Source organism: Homalodisca vitripennis, chromosome 1, assembly GCF_021130785.1.
Source record: "Homalodisca vitripennis isolate AUS2020 chromosome 1, UT_GWSS_2.1, whole genome shotgun sequence".
Lineage (NCBI taxonomy): Eukaryota > Metazoa > Arthropoda > Insecta > Hemiptera > Cicadellidae > Homalodisca > Homalodisca vitripennis.
In genome coordinates this window covers 88,720,396-88,743,269 of record NC_060207.1, presented here as the reverse complement: position 1 = coordinate 88,743,269, position 22,874 = coordinate 88,720,396, and the positions used below count along the sequence as shown (strand labels likewise).

General features: G+C 36.3%; 1 protein-coding gene across 1 annotated transcript in view; it reads right to left on the bottom strand.

The window, feature by feature from the left end:
- LOC124366234 (discoidin domain-containing receptor 2-like) overlaps positions 1 to 22,387 on the bottom strand; it is a 115,189-nt gene extending 92,802 nt beyond the window's left edge. Inside the window, exon 1 of the mRNA XM_046822630.1 lies at positions 22,249 to 22,387. The gene's annotated coding sequence lies outside the window, so the exon portion shown is untranslated. The remainder of the gene's footprint in view (positions 1 to 22,248) is intronic.
- Positions 22,388 to 22,874: the final 487 nt, after the last annotated feature.

Here is a 22,874-nt window from a genome sequence, read left to right as displayed (position 1 = left end):
GAATTGGAATTAATAGCTATTGCTACCTTGATACGATTCCCCAGTGTTCCGACGTGTAACGGGGGAGGAAATATGAAATTGCGTGGTGCAGACACGGGAGGCTAATGGAAATAAAGATGAAGGTGAGACGCAGACGAGGATGAGCTCTAATTGATGTGGCGCACATTATGATACATGAGGCAGGCGGCAGTTCCGCCCTCAGCCAATAATAAATGGTAATCCACTGGATGCTGCTGAAGCAATATCAAGGGTCCCATAAAGACCCTCTGTGGGACCCCAGATCTGTGTTTTATTGTAAACCTAACCTTAGTTTTGCGCTTTTATAATTGAGCTGTGTTTTATAAAAGCTCATATTTTATACATTTTAGCTGTTTTTAGTTGTTTTTATGGATATTAACAATAAAAAATAGTTAAGTAATTTCATTTTTATTAAGTACTACAATAATTGACGTTATATTATTATACAATTCAAGTGTCATAAAATATAATTACTGTTCTGTACAAGAACAAAACTGATTATTTTAATACTAGTTATTTGTTTGCTAAGTTTTTGGATGCGAGGTATTTTTTCTTGCATACCAAGTATTTTGAAAGACAAATAAAAATTCCATTGAATTCCAATTGAATGCTTAAAATTAATAAGCAAAGTATTACTAACGATAGTAAGCCGATGTCTATATCAATTGGATTGATATTTCTACTAAAAGTTGGTAGACATTTAATTTCCTCATAAAAAATAAAATCAACTATTTAGCTTTGGCTGTAAATTAATATTAACATGGTACAGAGTAGTAATTCCAATTCAAAATATTTATTTAAAACACACGTCTGATACTTAGAAAAAAATGGAGAGGTTAAAAATATTTTGAAGGTTTTACGCTTGTTGGTCCTAATGTGTTATTCACTGAATTCATTCTTATCGCGTAATCTTAAATCTTTCCTTGAAGGAACTAACAGTAGGGATGAGCATCGTATTTGTACAAAAGTGTCTATACAAGTGCGTTTAAACAACAAATCTAAAATAAATTAATTTATGAGGACTCAAAAATAAAGTCATGTTCATGCCCCAACCGATAATGTGTTACCTCTGCTCGAATATTCTATATACGCCACTGCTAGATAGTACCACATTTTGTGCTTTCATAGTTTAGCAGTTTATGGTTAATTTTTAATTAAGAAAACACGAGACATAAAGACGCCTTTAGAGGAAGTGAGAGGGAGGATAATGTTTAATATTTAAAATAATACAAATACTGTCCACAGTTTTCATATCTATGTTCTGTCTGTTGTGAGTTTCGTCCCAGAAATGAACTTAGTTGCTAATCTAACCTTCAGGGAAAGTTATACAAGTCTTTATTAGATATGTTTCATACACACTATACACAAGAGCACAGTTTGATTAATAAATGAAATTTCTAATTTCCACGTTAAAGTGTGCGAGTATTGTACAGTGTACACTCAGCTGCTCACGATGTTATTAGTCTCATTTCCTAAGTTTCGCGGCACCATCTGCATAATCTGACCATTTGTTACCGCCATTCGCTCGCTGGTGAGCGGCTCTCTGCTTTCTAGATCATGGAAATTAGCCTCATCACCTGTGCACATTCTCTTAACATCCTAAATCATCACCGAGGTTCGTTTTCCATCATATCCTTAAATTATCAATACCAAAAGACTTGACTTTGTTGTCAATACATACAACTAATAAAAGAACTCAGGAGTGAAAATTACAAATGATGTTTACGTACTCGTACTCTAAAGCAACGCTTTTAAAACGCTTTCGAGGAATGAAAATAAATCCAGGGAGTAAAAACTAACAGAACCGTATCTTTTATAGTCATCCTACTATTACGACTTTCTGCATGAAAATCAACACACTTGAAAAGCTGTAATGTTGCTTTATAACGCACTTTTAATAGCAATAAAGTGCTCATCTGAAACTCAAATATATCTACATTGAAATGTTGAAATCGAATTCTTATTATCTAACCTTAAAATAAAATAAAAAACATGAAGTTGCTTCAGAACACGTGTTAAGTAAAGGGCAAGCACGTGCTGAGAAAACAACCGAATTCTAAAGAGAATTCATGAAACTATTAATTAAACTCAGTCCAGAATGCTTTTACTCGAAATGTTCAGTGTTAGACGATCCAAGGTAAATTAAATCATCGTGATTGTCAATTCATTATGAGCTAACACGTTCATGGATTAAAAATGTAACAAAATTAAACAATACATTAAATCCAAGCACAACTTGCTAAGCAGTTACAAAACACAGATCTCCTTCGTAATAAAATGAACGGGTTAGGTTTTATAGAAATATGTAGTAATTGTTAAACCCTATAATAATCACAATAAACAATTAAATAAACATAAAGAACTCTTACATTTTGTTTTTTATGGTTATACTATTCGGTTGTTGTAGATTCACAATGTACATAAATGTAAATTGAGATAGCTTATATGGTTGTTGAAAATCACAAAAAGTCCTCAATTCATTTCTAGAAGTTCAAAGCAATATAAAGTAGGGAGTTGGAGTGGGCACGCTGAGTTTCCCGTATGGCCGCTTCAAGTTTCATTTCAAGTTGAGCTTTGTTATTGCGGGAGTCCTGCTTCCTCTCGCTCCCCCGACCCTTGTGGGCAAACACGGCCATCTGTTAGCTTTCCAGTCAGTCCAAGTCGTCTCTGGCAGCCGAATGGTATCGTTACAGTTTTGCACTAAGCGACTCGAGTTCGAATACTAGTTCTGGCATAGCATTATTATATGATATATCAGTAGTCTGGTGTTTTACAATGTCGGAATTAACACAAGTGTATAGAATTTGAGCTGCATTGAGTTTATATACAATGTAAGAGTTTATATTTATATGTTTACCAGCTATTAGATAATTTCAATAATACGAGTACTTCTTGTTCTCTCCTTGCATTTATCTCTGTACGGGGTCGCTCCCTTAAAAATATTTTGCCACTCATCGCAGTTTTGAGCCAATCTGGAGATAGCCCAACATCTTCATGCTATCGGCAATGGTTCTAACTCAGGAGAGAGTAAAATCAGCACTGCGATCTTTGTAATATCTGAATTAAAAAAGAAAAGAAAACATGTGCCTTACAATTTAACAGTGACAAATCAGTTTTAAGTACGCAGTTTAAGTTTAATAGAAAACTAACGAAAATAATGAAAATAATGACACTATTCCCGAGTGTTCCTTGAATTTCAACAGGAATGAGTAGATTTGTAAGCTAGAAACTACTGGCCGAGACATGATCGCCAGAGTTGCGTACAAGGAGGCGTTGTGTGGACGGGAATTATACACATCCGGTCAACTCGGTAGGCTGAGCAGTGTTAGTATATCTCTCGTCACCGTTCTTGCTCCGTGTACATTAATTGTTTGGTGAATGTGCAGAATGTTTGATGTGAACAACTCAACCCTGTACAACCGTCATATCGCCAGAGTTGCGTACAAGGAGGCGTTGTGTGGACGGGAATTATACACATCCGGTCAACTCGGTAGGCTGAGCAGTGTTAGTATATCTCTCGTCACCGTTCTTGCTCCGTGTACATTAAATTGTTTGGTGAATGTGCAGAATGTTTGATGTGAACAACTCAACCCTGTACAACCGTCATATCGCCAGAGTTGCGTACAAGGAGGCGTTGTGTGGACGGGAATTATACACATCCGGTCAACTCGGTAGGCTGAGCAGTGTTAGTATATCTCTCGTCACCGTTCTTGCTCCGTGTACATAAATTGTTTGGTGAATGTGCAGAATGTTTGATGTGAACAACTCAACCCTGTACAACCGTCATATCGCCAGAGTTGCGTACAAGGAGGCGTTGTGTGGACGGGAATTATACACATCCGGTCAACTCGGTAGGCTGAGCAGTGTTAGTATATCTCTCGTCACCGTTCTTGCTCCGTGTACATAAATTGTTTGGTGAATGTGCAGAATGTTTGATGTGAACAACTCAACCCTGTACAACCGTCATATCGCCAGAGTTGCGTACAAGGAGGCGTTGTGTGGACGGGAATTATACACATCCGGTCAACTCGGTAGGCTGAGCAGTGTTAGTATATCTCTCGTCACCGTTCTTGCTCCGTGTACATTAATTGTTTGGTGAATGTGCAGAATGTTTGATGTGAACAACTCAACCCTATACAACCGTCATATCGCCAGAGTTGCGTACAAGGAGGCGTTGTGTGGACGGGAATTATACACATCCGGTCAACTCGGTAGGCTGAGCAGTGTTAGTATATCTCTCGTCACCGTTCTTGCTCCGTGTACATTAATTGTTTGGTGAATGTGCAGAATGTTTGATGTGAACAACTCAACCCTATACAACCGTCATATCGCCAGAGTTGCGTACAAGGAGGCGTTGTGTGGACGGGAATTATACACATCCGGTCAACTCGGTAGGCTGAGCAGTGTTAGTATATCTCTCGTCACCGTTCTTGCTCCGTGTACATTAATTGTTTGGTGAATGTGCAGAATGTTTGATGTGAACAACTCAACCCTATACAACCGTCATATCGCCAGAGTTGCGTACAAGGAGGCGTTGTGTGGACGGGAATTATACACATCCGGTCAACTCGGTAGGCTGAGCAGTGTTAGTATATCTCTCGTCACCGTTCTTGCTCCGTGTACATTAATTGTTTGGTGAATGTGCAGAATGTTTGATGTGAACAACTCAACCCTATACAACCGTCATATCGCCAGAGTTGCGTACAAGGAGGCGTTGTGTGGACGGGAATTATACACATCCGGTCAACTCGGTAGGCTGAGCAGTGTTAGTATATCTCTCGTCACCGTTCTTGCTCCGTGTACATTAATTGTTTGGTGAATGTGCAGAATGTTTGATGTGAACAACTCAACCCTATACAACCGTCATATCGCCAGAGTTGCGTACAAGGAGGCGTTGTGTGGACGGGAATTATACACATCCGGTCAACTCGGTAGGCTGAGCAGTGTTAGTATATCTCTCGTCACCGTTCTTGCTCCGTGTACATTAATTGTTTGGTGAATGTGCAGAATGATTGATGTGAACAACTCAACCCTATACAACCGTCAGTCAATAGTTAGAGACTTTCCATTTGGTGTTCCAATGTTGTGTTAATACATAATTAAACGAATTTTTCGAGTGCTTTCTATGAGGAGAATCTGTGATGCTTACAAACTGAAAGGTGTAGGAAAATTGGAATTTGATTTAAATAGAAAACCATCTTAATTTTAAATTACTACATAATGATATAACCAAACTTATTTACATTGTCACATATATTACGTATACGTTGAATGAATCTTAGAAGCATCCAAAATGTTTACGCGAGGAATTGCGATCTATGAAAAAATCAACGCAATGTCGTGAATACATTTATCTTGACACCATCGAATCAGTTGTTGTAGGTTTAAAATTAACCGAAAGTAATAAATACGGTTATTACTGGTATACAAGTTAAATAACCGTCTTTATTGTCATGGAAATGTCTACTTACAGTACATTCTTGTCAAGGAACTTATCAGTATGTTGTGATTGTGACACAAATTTGAATTATTCTGCAGCAGTAGTAGATTTGGGGGCAAACGTTAATCATGTATTTGCTCAAATAATAACAGTTTATCTCAGGAGAGGAAATATTTAAAATGGTGTGTTTAATTACTAACAATTGTTACAAATTATATTGCGTTCGACAACGTCATTGACAAATACCGTCCAAGCGTTCGTCATGTGTTAGGCAAGGGTATCCCCTAGTGCTATTATCAAATTACACAGTCGAGTGCCGGTGACAAAGGTTTATTGTTTCCCGCGTCCGCGGCAGTCACCGCAACCTTTAACAATGGTCTCCCGCGCCTGCGGGCAACTCGCGCTGTGGTGCGGAGGGACCACGGGAGTCTGCCACTTATTGCGTTAAAGCAGTCAGATGTTGAGGGAACAATTGGATCATCTCCCCGCAAACCGGGGCCCGAGGCGATGCCCCGCAAGGCAGTGCTGCTGTGCGTTTACATCGCTTGTCAATTTCGACTAAATTGAATGATGTAGACGTTGTTTGTCAGATTGTTTAGATTTTACTGCTTATAATGAGAATTTAATTTTCATAACAATTTTACCCATTATTATTGTAAGTAATGTTCTAACATCTATACATAATTTGTTAAAACCGGTAAAGACTTATGGCGCTCTCTGCGTCCGTTTACAATAATGCCACGCGCATTTAATTAAATCCAAACAAATTACGGTTTTATCATGTGTATTCAGTTTATTCGTTTATTGATGGACTTTAGGAATAATAATAATACAAGTTGAATTATGTATATAAAGCAATAATAAAAAATCATTGTTCTTGTAGATGATACGATATTTTCTCAATATTTGTCAACTTTTACCAATTCCAAGGACAGCTCTTGAAAGACATACGCCTGCAATATAAACTGAAAGATCTAGCAAGACGAACCCCAAGCGGTAGTTTAATTTCGGCGGCTAAATTCGGCTCTGATGGCCGAGTGTTGACCGCACTTCCGCGGCTAGACGTGACTTCCGGTCTGTCCACGTCCAGGGGAGGGGGACGCTACTTGTCTCTCATCGTGTCAGACAGTTTTAGCAGCCAGGATGTCACATGTCACCGTGGTGATGGATTCTCGGTGATTGATACTCGGTGGTCCATTGTAAAGTGAGGAAGGATGCGAAATCTTACTAGAGAATATTGATTGGTCGTTGGTAGTTGTGGGGTGGTGATGTAAAACAGTTACTCCAAGGCCTCAGTGTCAGCAGATTCAAGGTGATGATAGTGGTCTGGTAAATTCTCAACATGCCATGAGTTAGACAAAGACACTATAAATGTCCAGATGGTAGAACGTGCCACGCAGTACACAATTGTTTCTCTGTTCAGTACACAATGGGAAACAAAATTGTTTCTCTCATGGCTCATTAGTTTGTTTAGCTGGAAGTTTTATTGAATCAATATTCTTGACTAAAACCAAATTAACGAGTAATGGCAGGCACTTACTGCAAAAATGTAACAAGCAAAAAATAGGGACAAATAAGCAAACATACGCGCAAACTGAGTTTTAATGAAATTTTGTTTATAAAATTCAGTCAAAAACTTAATTAGATGTAGCTCATTCCAGTTTTTTATATGAAATACACACAATTATACGTTCAGAAAAATAACGAGCTAATGGCACGCTATTTAGTTTCGCCTCTTTTCTTAATTAATTTTAGTAAAATAATTTATTTTACATTTACTATTCCATTTAAGGATTTGAATTGCAGTAATTAGTTGTGTACAGATACTACTGAACCATATAGCACTCTTAAACAGATTCTAGAACACATGTCAACCTTGAGTTATTTCACCAGGAATATCTAGAAGATGTGTTATTTCCATAAATATTTGGGAGTTAATTATTACTGCAACGAAAATCTGAGACATGTCTTTTAATGCTACGTATATATGAGGGTTTATGTGTGTCACTACTACGAATATCTAAGAGCGAATGTGTATTTAATTTATACGAATATACGAGAGAAAAGGTGCATGATTTCTAAGAAATCTTAAAAGTATGTATTACCATTTTTTAATAATACCTTGTGTGTATTTTCTATTAAGATTAAATTAAATACGAGTTCATAATAAGAGCATCATAATTTAATAAATGAAATGCAAACAAATGGGCAAAGTTTGACCAAACAAAAGTATACTTGTAGAACTACAAAGATCCTTGGAAGTCAGAGAGCATTATGTGGTGTATTACTTAAGAAGTCAGAACATAACACGTTTAGGATAGTCACTCCTCCCCTCACTCGTACAGCGTCGCGACGCCGGACATTAGGATAATGAGGGGGAGGGAGGGAGGTCAAAGGGTCCGCTACTATCTGCACCTCCCCCATCCCCCTACACTCCCAACACTTCACTTACAACACTAGGGTAGTGACCAAGATTCAATTTCCCGCCAACCGCTAATGTCATAACGAACAAGAACAGTCGACAGCTCGCTGGACCTTGAAGTAGCTCTCTTACCTGTTCTACCTCTCAAGGCGTGTTCCTACTAGATGTTCTTAGGACGTAAATCTCCTTCCCCAGTATAGATTTAATTAGAGTGGTAACAGAATTCAAAATAATTCTGTAAACATATGATCTAGTACTTAATACAGTTTATTAATTCACAACCTAACCGGTGGTGTGTATCTGTCTGTAAAATAAGAATTAGTGAGAAGATATTTTATCTTTAGTATCACACGAACAAGACACGATATGACGCAACGAATCGATCGAAACTCATTGTGTTTGCAATATACGTATACGAGTATAGTTCGCCGTGTAGCGAGATCTAATTGCAGTTATACTGTACATTAAAATGGCTACAGTAAAAAATGTTCCACTTCAAAAAAGCTTCTGACCCTAAAATAAATTTCGTATATAGCATTTCTTCTCTATCCCTTCAGTTTCCTGATTTTTATATTAGAAAGAGAGTGTACGTTGTAATCACCCAATGGTTTTACTGCAAGTGCGAAATAAAAGAATATAGTTTTACAACATTAAACACGCTGTAAAATACCAAAAAAGTACAAACAGTTATCTAAGTTCATTCAATATTATAAAGCTAAAGAATATCAATAAAAAGCAACAACACATAATGTATAAATTATGTGTAGCTAAATTATTAAGATACATTGAAACATTATAAAAGATTAAAACCTTACTAAAAGAGCTGTAACAAATATTAAATAGCCCAACTCAAGCTTGGCGATGAGCTTCTCCCTCATTTTGTAGCAATACTGTACAGTTCATGGAAATATGAAGAATATAAATTTTGTATTCAGGTCTTTTCCAATAAAGATTCCACTGCTAAAAACATCTTATCAAATGAACAATAACTTTCTCAGAATAGATTTTTTAATGATTAGTATTTACTGAAGTTTTGTTACAAATGTTAATGATTTATTCTACAAAAAAAACAAAAACAAACTAAACTTTCTAAAATCCTTTTCATTCTGCCAATATACTTCTGTAGACGAGTACCAAATTTCAGAATTGTATTACAACTGTGAGCTTTACAGCAAATATAATGAAACACGGCGAATCAAAATTGAATGCCAGTTTTTGGCATTTTGTTATGTAGTTTCACAAATATCAGGCGAGGTTCAGGTTCAACTCTATAATGGCTCTTATATCAATGTTTTCACATTCGCCCAATGTATTTATTTATTGGGTCTGTGGGTTGCATACAACAACCAAGCAATGTTATTTTTGGACGTAAGGGACATTAGAGGTTAGTTTCACCGAAGGGAGATTGTTATAGCACTCCAGGTATGGTGGCTGGTATTCAGGGGCTGGATACAAGCACTGAAAGGTAAAATAGCGGGACACTATAGAGGTTGGAATCATGGGAGGAAGCCTGTTACAGTATTTTTGGGAATCGTGATTGTTAAAGGGAACATACAATGAAGGAACGTTGAACTCTTTTTTTGGGCGATCGGGACATTAAGGGTTGGTATCCCGGAAGCGGCACTATCTGACAGGTTCCCGGGTATGGCTAACGTGGGGTGTTGTGTGGAAGCGCCGGGGAGGGGGTGGGGGAGATTCAATATCCCGTCAACATATCAGTTGACCGATAATATACAGGAGCGTTAGACGCTCCTAGGGCGTTATACTACATACAGTACTGTCACCTATAATACACTATACTATACTATACTATACTTTACTATCTCTACAACACGAATAGTAATTATTTGGGTACAACAATAGTTTTCAAAACTGAAATCCAAACTGTGTTGAAATTGTTGAAATAATTTGAAGTTGAAATTCATATTCAAATTCAAAATATTAATACGTAATAAAAAATATATTGTATTAATGGATGTAATATTTAATTCCTATACGTGCGCGCACACACACGCACGCACACACAACCAAAAATTAACTTTATCAAGAGAGAAATAATTTTTGTCATGGAAAAATTTAAGTTAAACAACAATGCATTTTGTTTCAAAGGTTCTAAATATTATATTTTCATTTTCAAATAAGCATTTTTATTCAACAATGTTCTCTATATTTTGTAAAATTATTTGAAATGCATCCTATGTTAACAAACAACTCCTTTATATCATGATAAAGTTCTTACGGTGTTTCGTACTTTTTTGTTATCATGATGTCTTTCTAGCTTTAGTTGCCAAAGAGACGTATAAAAGCTTAAATTATGAAAATTTTATATCTATTACTGTGAATATTTTTTATCATTCTAAATCGCCTCTGTCACTTTTACTGGCTAGCCAGAAAATACAAAAACACTGTTAAATTTTAAAAAGATATACTGAAATATTTTGTATATATAATATGATTTTCAATTCAAGCGGACATTAAACTTACAAAGCAAGGTGCATTTCCTTTTACTACTACGATGAATACTTTAATTTACATTACAACCAGTTGAATTATAGGGCCTTCAATTTCATCACTGATGTACTCAATGCGATCCATCTGGAGAATCAATGAACCTGGGAAGGTAAAAATACATAAAAGATTATTCGTAATTTCTTAACATTTACTCATAAACTGACGCAGGATGTCTTCCAATTGAATAGGAAGAGGAATATCGCAGTAATTATGTAAATTATATAAGGACGGTAATATCCCCTCATTCCCACCATTCACAATCATCGAGTTCTGGGATATACTGATTTGCCTAGTCAGGATCTGTCTTAAGTTTATGAATGTATGCGAATATTGAGTTAAGATTTATTTCACGTTCCGATCAATGCAGTGCCTCAAATCTGAAACCATTGTATATTTGCACTGTATCAACCAACCCTTTCTATCATAGCTACGTTAAATGTGTATATGTGTATTTAAGCTTAGTTATTTTAAAATGTGGAAGTAAAAATAACATACAAAAGAATTATCCGCTCAAAATAACACTCTTCGTATAAATGTGATATCAACAAAGTAATTTAATATTAAAATGTGTAATTTATAAAAAAATACACATTATGTATTATGCGTAACTGTGTTTCCACTTCAGGTCGTCTCTCATGAAGACTTCAAATAACTCTCCTTCCTTTCTTTTTGGGAGTTTTGCCCCCAAAATGTTTTTGTTTGACTTTAAAGACTCACGATTCGTCTGAAGGGTTCTCAAGAAGTTCAAGAAGAATGGAAAAGTTTCGGTTCCTGCCGTAGCTGTTCAGCTATAACGTGGTTAGCTGCCGCCCTATCGGTGGCGGTGTCGCAGGCAGCGCGTCGCGACGTCGTACATTAGTTGGGGAGTTGGCAGGGGAGGGGGACGTCAAAGGAAGTCCGGCCACTATCAGCGCCGCTGGTGAGAGGGGGTGGTGGGGGTCCAAATTCAATTTCCTGATTCAACCTCCCTCTAAACCCCCCTTACCGTTCCTGCTGGCCACTAATATGATAACATGGAGATTACCCAGAAGCTGTCGGTCCAGTTCTAGAAACGTTATTGTTGACAAAGAGCGGGAACGTGTTCTCATTAAATAGATTCTGGAACTCGTAAAATTTGTTTGCAACGATTTGAAGATTAAGAGTTATAATTCCTATTCAGAGCATTATAAATCATATTTGAACTCGGACAGGTATCATTACCACATTTTCATAAGAATCTCTCCTTTCCGATGAAAATTCCTTGAATAGAACATATCACGAGAAGAAGCTGGAACTCCAGACATAAACTTAAAACTATAAAATAGGAATTGTGGTATATTTGGAAAAAAGTGGAAATACGAATATATAGCGAAGGATTTAGGAGGGGAAAATACAACACTTCCTTTCCGTTAAAAAGAGAGCACTAATTTTCATGAATCTTGAAAAAAAAAATTTAATGAAATATACGATATTATTGTATTATTTGATTACAAAAAAATATAATACCTTAAGAATATTAAAAGAGAATGTTTCTTGAGCATTGCCTTTTTGGATTCTATTAATTCGGCAATGAACTTCAAATCAACGATTTTTGTACGCTAAGAAATAAAACTATGTTTTGCCAAAAGGTTAAAAAGACAATATAGAACACTCGTGAATACAAATTTCAATGATTTCTGTTGTCTTTAAATCTTTACTAATAAATCTTTGTTACCTATTCACATGTGAAAATTATGAACTACAGTTCTTATATATAAGCAATATTCATATTAAAGAAGAAGGTCATACTAGTTAAATTGGTGTATACTATAAGAAAACTGCTTGTGATACGTAGCATGACTGTACTCAGGGGGTAAGGTCCCGCGTATGAGAACATTGGCATAAATTAATTGAATGGCAATTTTAGAGATAAAAACAATACAAACAACAAAATACAATTTAGAATTGTTGAAGCTTTACGACCTTCCGCATCATCCAATTTGCGGAGTTACGATCTTCTTACACACACACAATGTTCGTCCTGTTACGGAAAGACCTATAATATTGATCTGAAATTAATTATGAAGAAAATAATTTGTTATGGAATCACTTCCTCATATTATCGACCACAAATGAAAACTGAAATGCTCAAACGAATTCTTTCTTTCTTTGTGTTTAATTAAAATTGATGTATAATGAAGGACTGGTTTATTTAGACAGCGTGAACCGTACAGAAGGGCCTAGACGTCGGGATATCTGTAATGAGGCGAGAAGCGGTCATCTTGGGACAAGGAAGGACTGATAGTAGAGGTCACCGGCTGCCTTATCTCCGGGACACGGCTGAAGACAGGCTGACACTAATCATTCCACTAATTAAATATAAAGCAGTCTGGCACTTTGTTGAAGCAAGCGTTGCTCATAACACGGAATTCCTCTATGTTTTCCTCCAATATCGGTAAATTACAACATCTTAGGATTTTGATCACGAAAACATTTAAAGAAATTATTTATTTAGAAACATTTTATATATATAGGTACAATATTACGCTGCTTCGTGAAAAAAACATAAAATGAGCTTAATGCTTAACAGATTAAATTATACATCACGAGGTTAATTCTTCGACTCCATAAAGGTTCATTATACACTATTGTTTATGACGGTTTTTTGAGATAATCATCACTACAGTCTGGTCCTTATGTGGAATTAGGGCTATTGACGAACAATATTGATAAAAACCAACTGTCAGAAATAAGTGAACCATCTGTGTATGCTACATTAAAGAAAATTAAAAAATTCCGAAAATGCCACCAGTAATTTTGAGATAGTTTACCATTTACCAGCGCAATAAAAAATACATATCTTGAATTCAAAATATTAATTCTTCAGTGACATTAGATCAGCCTTTCTTCTTAGATTCAACCGAAATTCATAGAAAACGAAAATTCAATGTATATATCTATCTATATAAAAATCTAGCTCGTGTCATCAACAATAAATTCTCTCTCCATTGTTGAGAAATCCTGCTTCAGGTCCTGAGCCGGAAGAAGTCCTGGTCTTCCTCTCACAAAGAACCAACAGGCAGAAACATGCCCACTTTGTGCCTATGATGTTTGTGCGGCTCAGACCAGTTCTGATGCTGTCCAGCTCTGAAGGAATCCATTGTTGAGAAATCCTGCTTCAGGTCCTGAGCCGGAAGAAGTCCTGGTCTTCCTCTCACAAAGAACCAACAGGCAGAAACATGCCCACTTTGTGCCTATGATGTTTGTGCGGCTCAGACCAGTTCTGATGCTGTCCAGCTCTGAAGGAATCCATTGTTGAGAAATCCTGCTTCAGGTCCTGAGCCGGAAGAAGTCCTGGTCTTCCTCTCACAAAGAACCAACAGGCAGAAACATGCCCACTTTGTGCCTATGATGTTTGTGCGGCTCAGACCAGTTCTGATGCTGTCCAGCTCTGAAGGAATCCATTGTTGAGAAATCCTGCTTCAGGTCCTGAGCCGGAAGAAGTCCTGGTCTTCCTCTCACAAAGAACCAACAGGCAGAAACATGCCCACTTTGTGCCTATGATGTTTGTGCGGCTCAGACCAGTTCTGATGCTGTCCAGCTCTGAAGGAATCCATTGTTGTTTTTTTTGCCACTTTCTCCCCCACTTAATGTGATTTACTTTGAAGGGCGCGGAAATAAGGGAGCCAACCTCCCATCGTACAGACGCTACCAATTCTCGACTCCGCACTTGTCAATCGAGGATGTTTGTCTCCTGGTGCGTGTAGAACATTCGTGATCGTGAAAATAATTTTAAGCCGAGTTTGAAAAATAGAATTTCAAGAGACACCCTGTGATTCAATTGACTCAACAAAACAAAAGAATTCAAAACAGTGAAAATACATGAGAAAAACACGTTTCATGATTCCATATGTTCTTGTAGTGGCTAGCCGTGTTTGCTAGCCATAGCATTCCATGGTTACCTGGGAGTATGGTATTATTTCAGGAGCATATCCAATTTGCATTGTTAAAGCATACAGCCTGGTTATTCTTGAAATAGACAGAGACATCTCAACTTTGAAAGAAATTGACCATCAGCCGTACTAGTTTAGACGGAAGTCGAAGTGAGAGAATCACATTCAGATCATATTTTTCTTAGCTTGACTCATTTAAAACCAACCGTCAGGGACGTAAACAAATGTTAAATCAATGCTAGTTAATCATATACATAGCATCTAGTTGTCTGAAATAGACGACTTACAGCATCTTTATATACTTGTCTGGCAGTGGTATAATTATTAATGTGTCTGTTGGTCGGTTTTAATTGTGTCGATTACAGAAAATATAATTTACGAAATAATTATATTTGCTTTTTTGAACCCTTTTGATACTCCTATTCGATACCCTCACAAAAACATTTGCTCGGTTAACGATAGATTTCTCTTTCTTGGCGAATCTCTATCAACTTCAAGAAACCCCAGGCTACGTGCTTATACAAAGCTAATCGGTTCTCGGCTCCCGCCTACATTGAATCCATCCAACAAGTAGCGTGAGAGTAAACCGAATTATTATCTAAATGCTATTAGACCAATAATTGCGTGGTTTAAAATCCTCGTTAAATTGTAATCTCTTAGTTACCCTGAGCGATGGGGCATTATCTTTTACCCTTCTAGTCAAGCAACTCCAGACTCTACCAATTAGGCTATCCAGTCACTACTACATGCAGTGCACTTTTCTGAAAGGCAATGTTCCTTTAAACAAATATTTTCAAACTGCTCTTTGTCGAGGGTGTGGAAGTAGTTAGTATGTACTCATTCGATGGCAGTGAATTCAATTACCAAACACCCACCACATTGTGGTAAGGTGGTTCAATATTTTTAATTACAGAAACGCTTACACAATCGCTATTACTTCAATTAATTTGTCCCCTGGTCACACCCTTCCCACTCAGCCAACGTGTATAACGCGTGGCACGCACGGCCCGCCTGTCTGCTCCATCATCATTTCTTCTAGAGTTAATTAGTGTAGACGAATTTGTACGCTTTTGAGATTAAAAAAGCTTCCAAGGGGCGTGAAGAGACATCGGTGGGCGTCATATTCGGGAACGGCAATTATCCCCCTCGGTACAAACCTGTGAATACAGTTGGCTACTTACAGCCTGTCTCAAACAGTTATCACAACCATCTTATACATCTTGTTGAATTATACTCCTAAAGTTTGACTTCAAACATTAACTACGACCATCCAATTATAACCTGATATTTTTTGTAATGAATAGTGGTCTTTTTAACATGTTACTAATAACTCAATATTAAATGAAATAGAATATTTCCAAAGTTTTGTAATCGTTCATTGATTCAAGAAAACAGCAACACTACATTTCGAGATCTGCAATCTGATCTCTTCCTCACGTGGAAAACTAAACTAACACATAACTACTATCTACACCATCTAGGATTATCTGTTTTAAATAAGTTTTGTGTTGACTTGTTAATATATATGAGAGTTCATATGACTTTTCCGGCCTCTAGCCCTTTAGACTTTACATGTGTTCAGAATCATTCGTGCAAACTCCAGAATAACAAACACCACACCGTCTACGCCGATTTAAAAAGTATGAAACAGCCTAATACTTCTATGACATGTCGATCTATGAAGTAAGGAATACATGAATAATCCTCAATTTGGCTGAATTGTCATTTAATTTTTATTATACATTCCTAAAATAAAAATTAAGCTAGTTTGAAAATTATTATTTTTTACCGTCTCAACAGAAAGATAGGCTATATTGAACAATGCTACGATCTGTAATGAAATGGTATGAAACATGAGCCTACTGATATTTAAAATAACTTAAAAAGTCTAAGATATAGAATTTACAATGGTCCTCAAAATTAAATCTGGCCTAACCGAAAGGGACATTTATTTTATGGCCATATATTAAAAATTAAGCAGTACCTAAGTCAATATTAAGATTCTAAATCTAGAATATCCCTAGATTATGGGCACTAAAAACAAACAAAAACAATTAGAAAAGTGGGAGGTTGAAATTTTAAATTCAATTTTGCAGGTAAAATAATTTGACTTTTTAGGCTACTGTACACGTATATATTAAAACCTTAAAATGTTTTAAATTACATATTACTACTAAAACTCTATTTATGGTATTATGTTTCTTTTAATTAATACTTTCACTACAGCCATGTACTGAGGCATATATTACCGACTATGAGACTTCCCGGGTATACTGGCGGCCATCTTGATTTTAATATATACTTAAGGACGATGTAAAACTTAACTTTTATGACCTTATTTTTAGCCGTAGAATTATGGAAGATATCTCCTTTTAAAGGTCGTTTTACTTCAGCCCGCTTGATGCGATCGCGTTCGTGTAAAATATTGTAGGTTACAACGAAAATAATAAGATTTTATGATTGTATGGATCTAACGGGACAATAACACAATTGTCATCAATCAATAAGGAAGCATGCAATTCTGGATACTGTGAAATAAAGATTTATCAATGACATCCATGCTGGTGAACTTTTGGCAGAAGAACAATAAAAGCAGACCGGTTGTATTAATCACTCTACGAGAGAAATGGGGGAAAAGACGAGGGAAAAAGTGTCAAGGTATACGTTACAAACAAACACATTCCCCACGCCACACAATAGCAGAGTTGCCAAACCCGGCTTTTTGTATGTCTGGGAGCCCGAAGGTAGAGGACGCCGCACATTTGATGGGACATTTGGCGTACGTCCAGCCCTTTCTCTTCCGTTGGCCTTTCGAAAGACAATATACCACATAAAAAGGCAAAATATCGTACACCGGCCGGATTCATCCTGGCCCTGGCTGAGAAATTACAAGGCTAGCGTTACAAGGGGACGGGTTTTCAGAATTTAAAATTATGAGCTGTATTACTCAAGCTCTCAAACGAAGCATGACATGGGTATGTATATACAAAGTTGTATGATTGAGTAGGAAATATGAAATCAAATAGGAAACAAATAGCAGTTAGGGGGCAAATACAATAGAAAATTCAGAAAAATCTAAAAGGGTTTTGTTTACAGGTTCATTGTGTGGATTTATTTGGTGTATGAGGTGTCTACGATGATGATTCCAGTAGTCATAATACATTTGAACTGTCAACATAAAGAAAGGAAACGAATTATCTTTAGCAAATATGTGTTTTCATTCTTATTTGCACGTAAAATCTCCACTTGATTAAGTAGGTGTTTCATGTCACTTGAATGTTATGATAATCAGATCTTCCTTGTAAATAAACTAATGCACTCTAATAATATAAATACCCTGAAAGCTAAGTTAAGAATCTATAATTTTATACATAAAGAAATAAAGTACAACGTGTAAAATTTTAAGCCTATATATATATATATATATATATATATATATATATATATATATATATATATATATATACACACACACATAACATATATATTTAAATGTAGCCACCAACCAAACATACGGTTTAATACCATTGTATTATAGTGCAAATATTACCAGATGATTATCATGTTACGTTATTTGTAATCGTTTAAATAAAGCACTTTTCTTCTTCTATAGGCCAATTTGTTTTCAACATAATCGTGCAGACAGTAAATAGGCTGAACCAGCCACCTTAATGAAAGGCTTTACCAGCGCTCAGGCAACATTGTATGTTATATTTTGAGAAGCGTTGTTATTACAACAAAACTTGGGGTTTTGTAGTGTTGCCGAACACAAATTATAAAATCCACGGTTGTGTTTGGTGTGAGAATAATACTTTCGCGGTTCACGGCTCAGACAACTTTATGATGAGGTGAAGCTGAAGAAGAGTTTTAGAGTCGGCTGTAGTGAAGTCTTACCTTATAAGACCAATGTTGAACCTCGATCACTTTTACGTCCTTATATTTGGTCATAAAATCATTGTTGATGAATCGTTTTTAACATATGATGAAATACACCCAAACGCCGTTTAATGTTTTTGTCAAATGTACACTTTGTTAGTGTTTAAACAATACAGTAGTAAAAAGTTAGAGTTTTTTTTTGTTTTTTATGAAAACTCCATAAATATATCGAACAATTTAAAAACGCGTTTGGATTCGTGTTCATTATATATTTAAAATGAGACATTTCCCTCATTTTATAACCAAAGAAAATTTTTTGAGGTTTAACATTAATATCTTATGGAACTTAAGTCAAGATGGCCGCTAGAACACCCGGCTCTTAAGCAATTATTCACAGGTTAAATATTAATATAGAGAATTACTACTGCATATTCAGAGTGATAACGTGTCTAATGCTGACACTGGATGATTGACTGGCAGGGGTGTACCTGCTTTTAATTTTAAATGTCATGTTTTCGTTCTCTGTTCCATCCGATAACAATAATAATTACCAAGCGAAACACAATTCCACGAAAACGCAAAGCTAACGTATCAGTATTCCAGTATTCTCGCCGTAATTCCTATCCACAAAGAGATTAATTTAAATAAACAAGTGAGTTTCGATTTTGTGGAGCACGCACCGCTCGCGACAGTGGTGCGGACACGCACTGCGTATAACACAATGCGTTGCCATGGCTACGATAAATAACAACGAACCCTGTATAGTGTCTGTGTACTGTGTGGTCGAATTCCAGGCAATACATTAAGTTTGCCTTCACCCTACTATTGTTAGTATTAGTTATTCTGGTGCAGCGAACGCTCTTGTTCCGTATTAGCATGGCAGACAAAACGCTAAAATCGTGTAGACGTTTATTACTAAACACTACAGATCATCACTATAGATTATCACTGAGGATGGGATCAAGTACACAGAACGCTCGTATTCGTTGTTATCGTGCCAGACGAAACACTGAAATCGTGTAGACGTTTAGTGATAAACACTACAGATAATCAATACAATATAGATTATCACTCAAGATGGGATCAAATACAGAGAACGCTCGTGTTTGTGGATATCATGCCAAATGAAACACTGGAATCATGTAGACGTTTAGGACTTGACACTACAGGCCATCAACACAACTTATTGGTTATCACTGAGGATGACTCTCCACAGTGAAACCGAAATATATCAGAGTTTGAATTCTTTAGCAATGTTTCGGCGCGATTGGAAAACTGATATGGTAGTCATGAAGCCGACGGCATATGCCAAAGAGCAAAGATGATCGACTTTGCCACATCGTTAGTTGAATACTCGGTCAGCTTCGGCAGAGTGATGCAATAAAAAACCATAAAACAAGGATTCCAAATGTTTTTAAATTTAAAGCGAAATTAAAGCGACACCAAAAGCCATACACAGGTCATAAGTCATATATATTGCCTGTAAGAGATGAGATATTTACCTGCAGTAAAACATAGATAGTTAAAGCCAAAAGAGTACTTATTTACCAAACAAAAATAGCGCTAAGATGTTTTCTCTATAATATCGAAAATTCAGCTAAGGAGTAGCTAACAACGTGCTTGACTTGATTATCTTGCAATAACCGCTACGCCAAGTAGATTACAACACTGGCCACCCAATATGGAGTAAATTGAAGTATAAAGTACGGAGTATATTAAAGTCTAAGTCTAAGAAATTCACAACAGAATAATAAGGCTAGCCAGAAAACTTGTCAATTCGTTATGATCTCGTGAGAACATACAAATTGTGTTTTACAACCGTATTACAATCTGAGTGACATCAGAAAACTTTCCAGACTTTGAAGCTACTAACTGATCTCGTAATATCATGTCCTCTGATTATTAATAAAATGGACATGTACCATTAGTTAAACAGAATCCATACATCTTGGTACCAAACTCTTCGTTTCTTATAGTTTTGCAGTTATTTCTTGACAATGTGCATCGTGAATGTTCAGTTTACTTCCATTTCACTTTCTCAGACGTAAATCTGATACTGTCACAGACTTGCGTCCTGGACCTTGAGGTCCACGTCCTTCTGAAGAGTTCCGGCAAGACTGTACCAGTAGAGTACGGTATTTACAATTATGTTTCAATTGTTGCTGTTAAATAAACCTGCATACTTGAATGTGTGATGAGCAAGGCGAGGCTGCCTGAAGGCCAAGGTGAGGAGCAAGTAACTCCCAACATCACATGATACCCATAATATTATCGAATATTTATAAAGAGGACGTTACCTTTTAATCTTTTTACATACAATCTGCATTGGTATGTTTGTTTCCCTGTTTCAGACATTCATACAAAATATTATCAAAGCGATGTTTTCTTGTTTTTATTAGATCTCCACACGTAAACCTATTACTTGACGAAGAAAAGAACAAGACTGATGGAGTGAAATGTTATCCTGTCTAATGTAAATTGCGAGATCACTCATGTCTTTAGAACCTGTGCACAATGTTGCTACGAATCGTGTATTGCTGAATTATCGGATTATTGCAGTTATATTTACCCCTTGTAGATGCACTAATATCATACCTATGTTTATTGAATTGTATACGCAATAAAATTGTAAGATTTACTATAGGTTTACTGGTCGCTCCTTATTAATTTAATCAATTCTCCTCGAAAACCATAGAGGTTACAAAAACATTTAATTTCTAATTAAAATATTATAGTTTTATTTTTTTTCTAAAATATAAAACACCGATTTAGGCTAATAGTGTGGCAGTGTAAAAACATTCGATTTTAGCGAAAGAGCTGTCGATATTAAAATAAGAAATTCCAACAGGTATTAGTTAATTACATTGTTCATTTTTATTATTACTCTTAATAACTCAAGGTGTACATAAACGGGAAGTACTGTGTCCTCAATGACTGCAGACAGACAATTTTGCTGAATTGAGTCAAAAATGTGTATACATCAACACCAACTGGGCTATAGCAAATTTAAAAAAAAAGATAATTTGCAATTAGGTTTAATAATTAAATACACATAGATTTTGAATGGTTTGAATTTGTTTAGCTTACTTAAGTTTAGCGAGTTTTAGTAGCAAAGACATAGAATACAACATTAAAACCCCTATTTATGTCAACCAGTAAAATGCTTTTGACTCGTGCATAATTTGGAATCAAATTCACATAGACTAGATTCGTAATCTTATTTTATTATTGTTACTTTGCTATGTATATGGTGTTTGGAAGACTAACGATCTAATACGATCTTCTAATATAAATACTTAAAGGCAGATCCTTTCAATGTTTTCCATGCAAATTACAATTCTCATTGTTATAATATTTGAGTGTCAACTAGGTAGCCTATATAACAAAGAAACTAGTACTTTATCATATTGTATTCCTATTATGTTTCCATTTGAAAAACCATAAAATACTTTAAAACACTAATATTTCCTCACTACAATATTTATTATTTATGTAAACCCAATAGTACAGATATATGTAATTAATGTTCAATGCTTGTACAGCAGGGTTACACGGACGGTATGCTGGCGCCGCCGCATCGTAACGCGTATACCGCAGTCGACGTCTTATAATTAAGCTTACTGTAAGATTTACTGATTTTAGCTTCATAAAGCTTTTACGACAAGACAAACATATAGATATCATTTGTTGTGTGCCTATTTTACATGCCAAACGATATAATGTGAAAGCGTGATTCAGTATAATGTTCGTCAATACATTCACTGTTTTTATTTCCTTATACGTGATGACAATTAAGGACATAATTAATTACTGGGTCATTACAAGGCCTTTGCGCATTTTTATCGGAGTAATTTCGTATGCTGTAGCATGCGATTCTTCTGTGGTTATATCTGAGGGGCAATATTGCAACTGACACTTTTAATGTCCAATCACTGAGTAAATTATTAATCAACTTTTCATTCGAAGAGAGTTATGTTAAAATGATATGTCGAATTATGAATATGCATTTATATATTAAGAGTGAACTCTACGTAAATGTACTTATCCAAAAGAGAAATTTGTAAACTCACCAAGAAACAAAAATCCTGAAGAAAGATCAATCCAGTTGATGACAGTGGAATCACAAAATAAAAACCAAACACAACGAGTTCCTTGACGTATTCGAGAAAACGTGACACAACCAAACACGACAACCCACCCGTGCGACGGCCGCGGCGCTACTGAAAATTTACATCAGGAGCGGAGAGGGAGCGGGAGCGGGTGTGTGCGTGTGCGTGTGTGGAGGGGCGGTGAAGAGGCAGGCTCTAGTTGTGGCGTGGGAGGGGGCAACAATAATCTCGCAAATCACATCAACCTATTCGGCAGACTCCATACACGACTAAAACAGTTACAGTAGTTATTGTGTTTCCCGACAGAGAGCACAATTCCAGAGCGCAATGTTTCGTGAATAATGAATTGCCTTTTCACTTTTCACCCTGAAAAGGTTTAATTAATTAATGCGTTTCGGCCGAAGTAATTGTTATCTCCCGTTTGTTGTGGTACGCTTTTGTGCAGGATTGCATTTTTCATTGCATGCAATCTATTTCACCCCCGTGATTTCAAAGCGTTGGTGAGCTTGATTTTAGATTTTTAATTAATTTCCCGTGTTATAGGAGTACACAGGTATTTAAACATGGAAACTTGTCTGGCTGTGTTA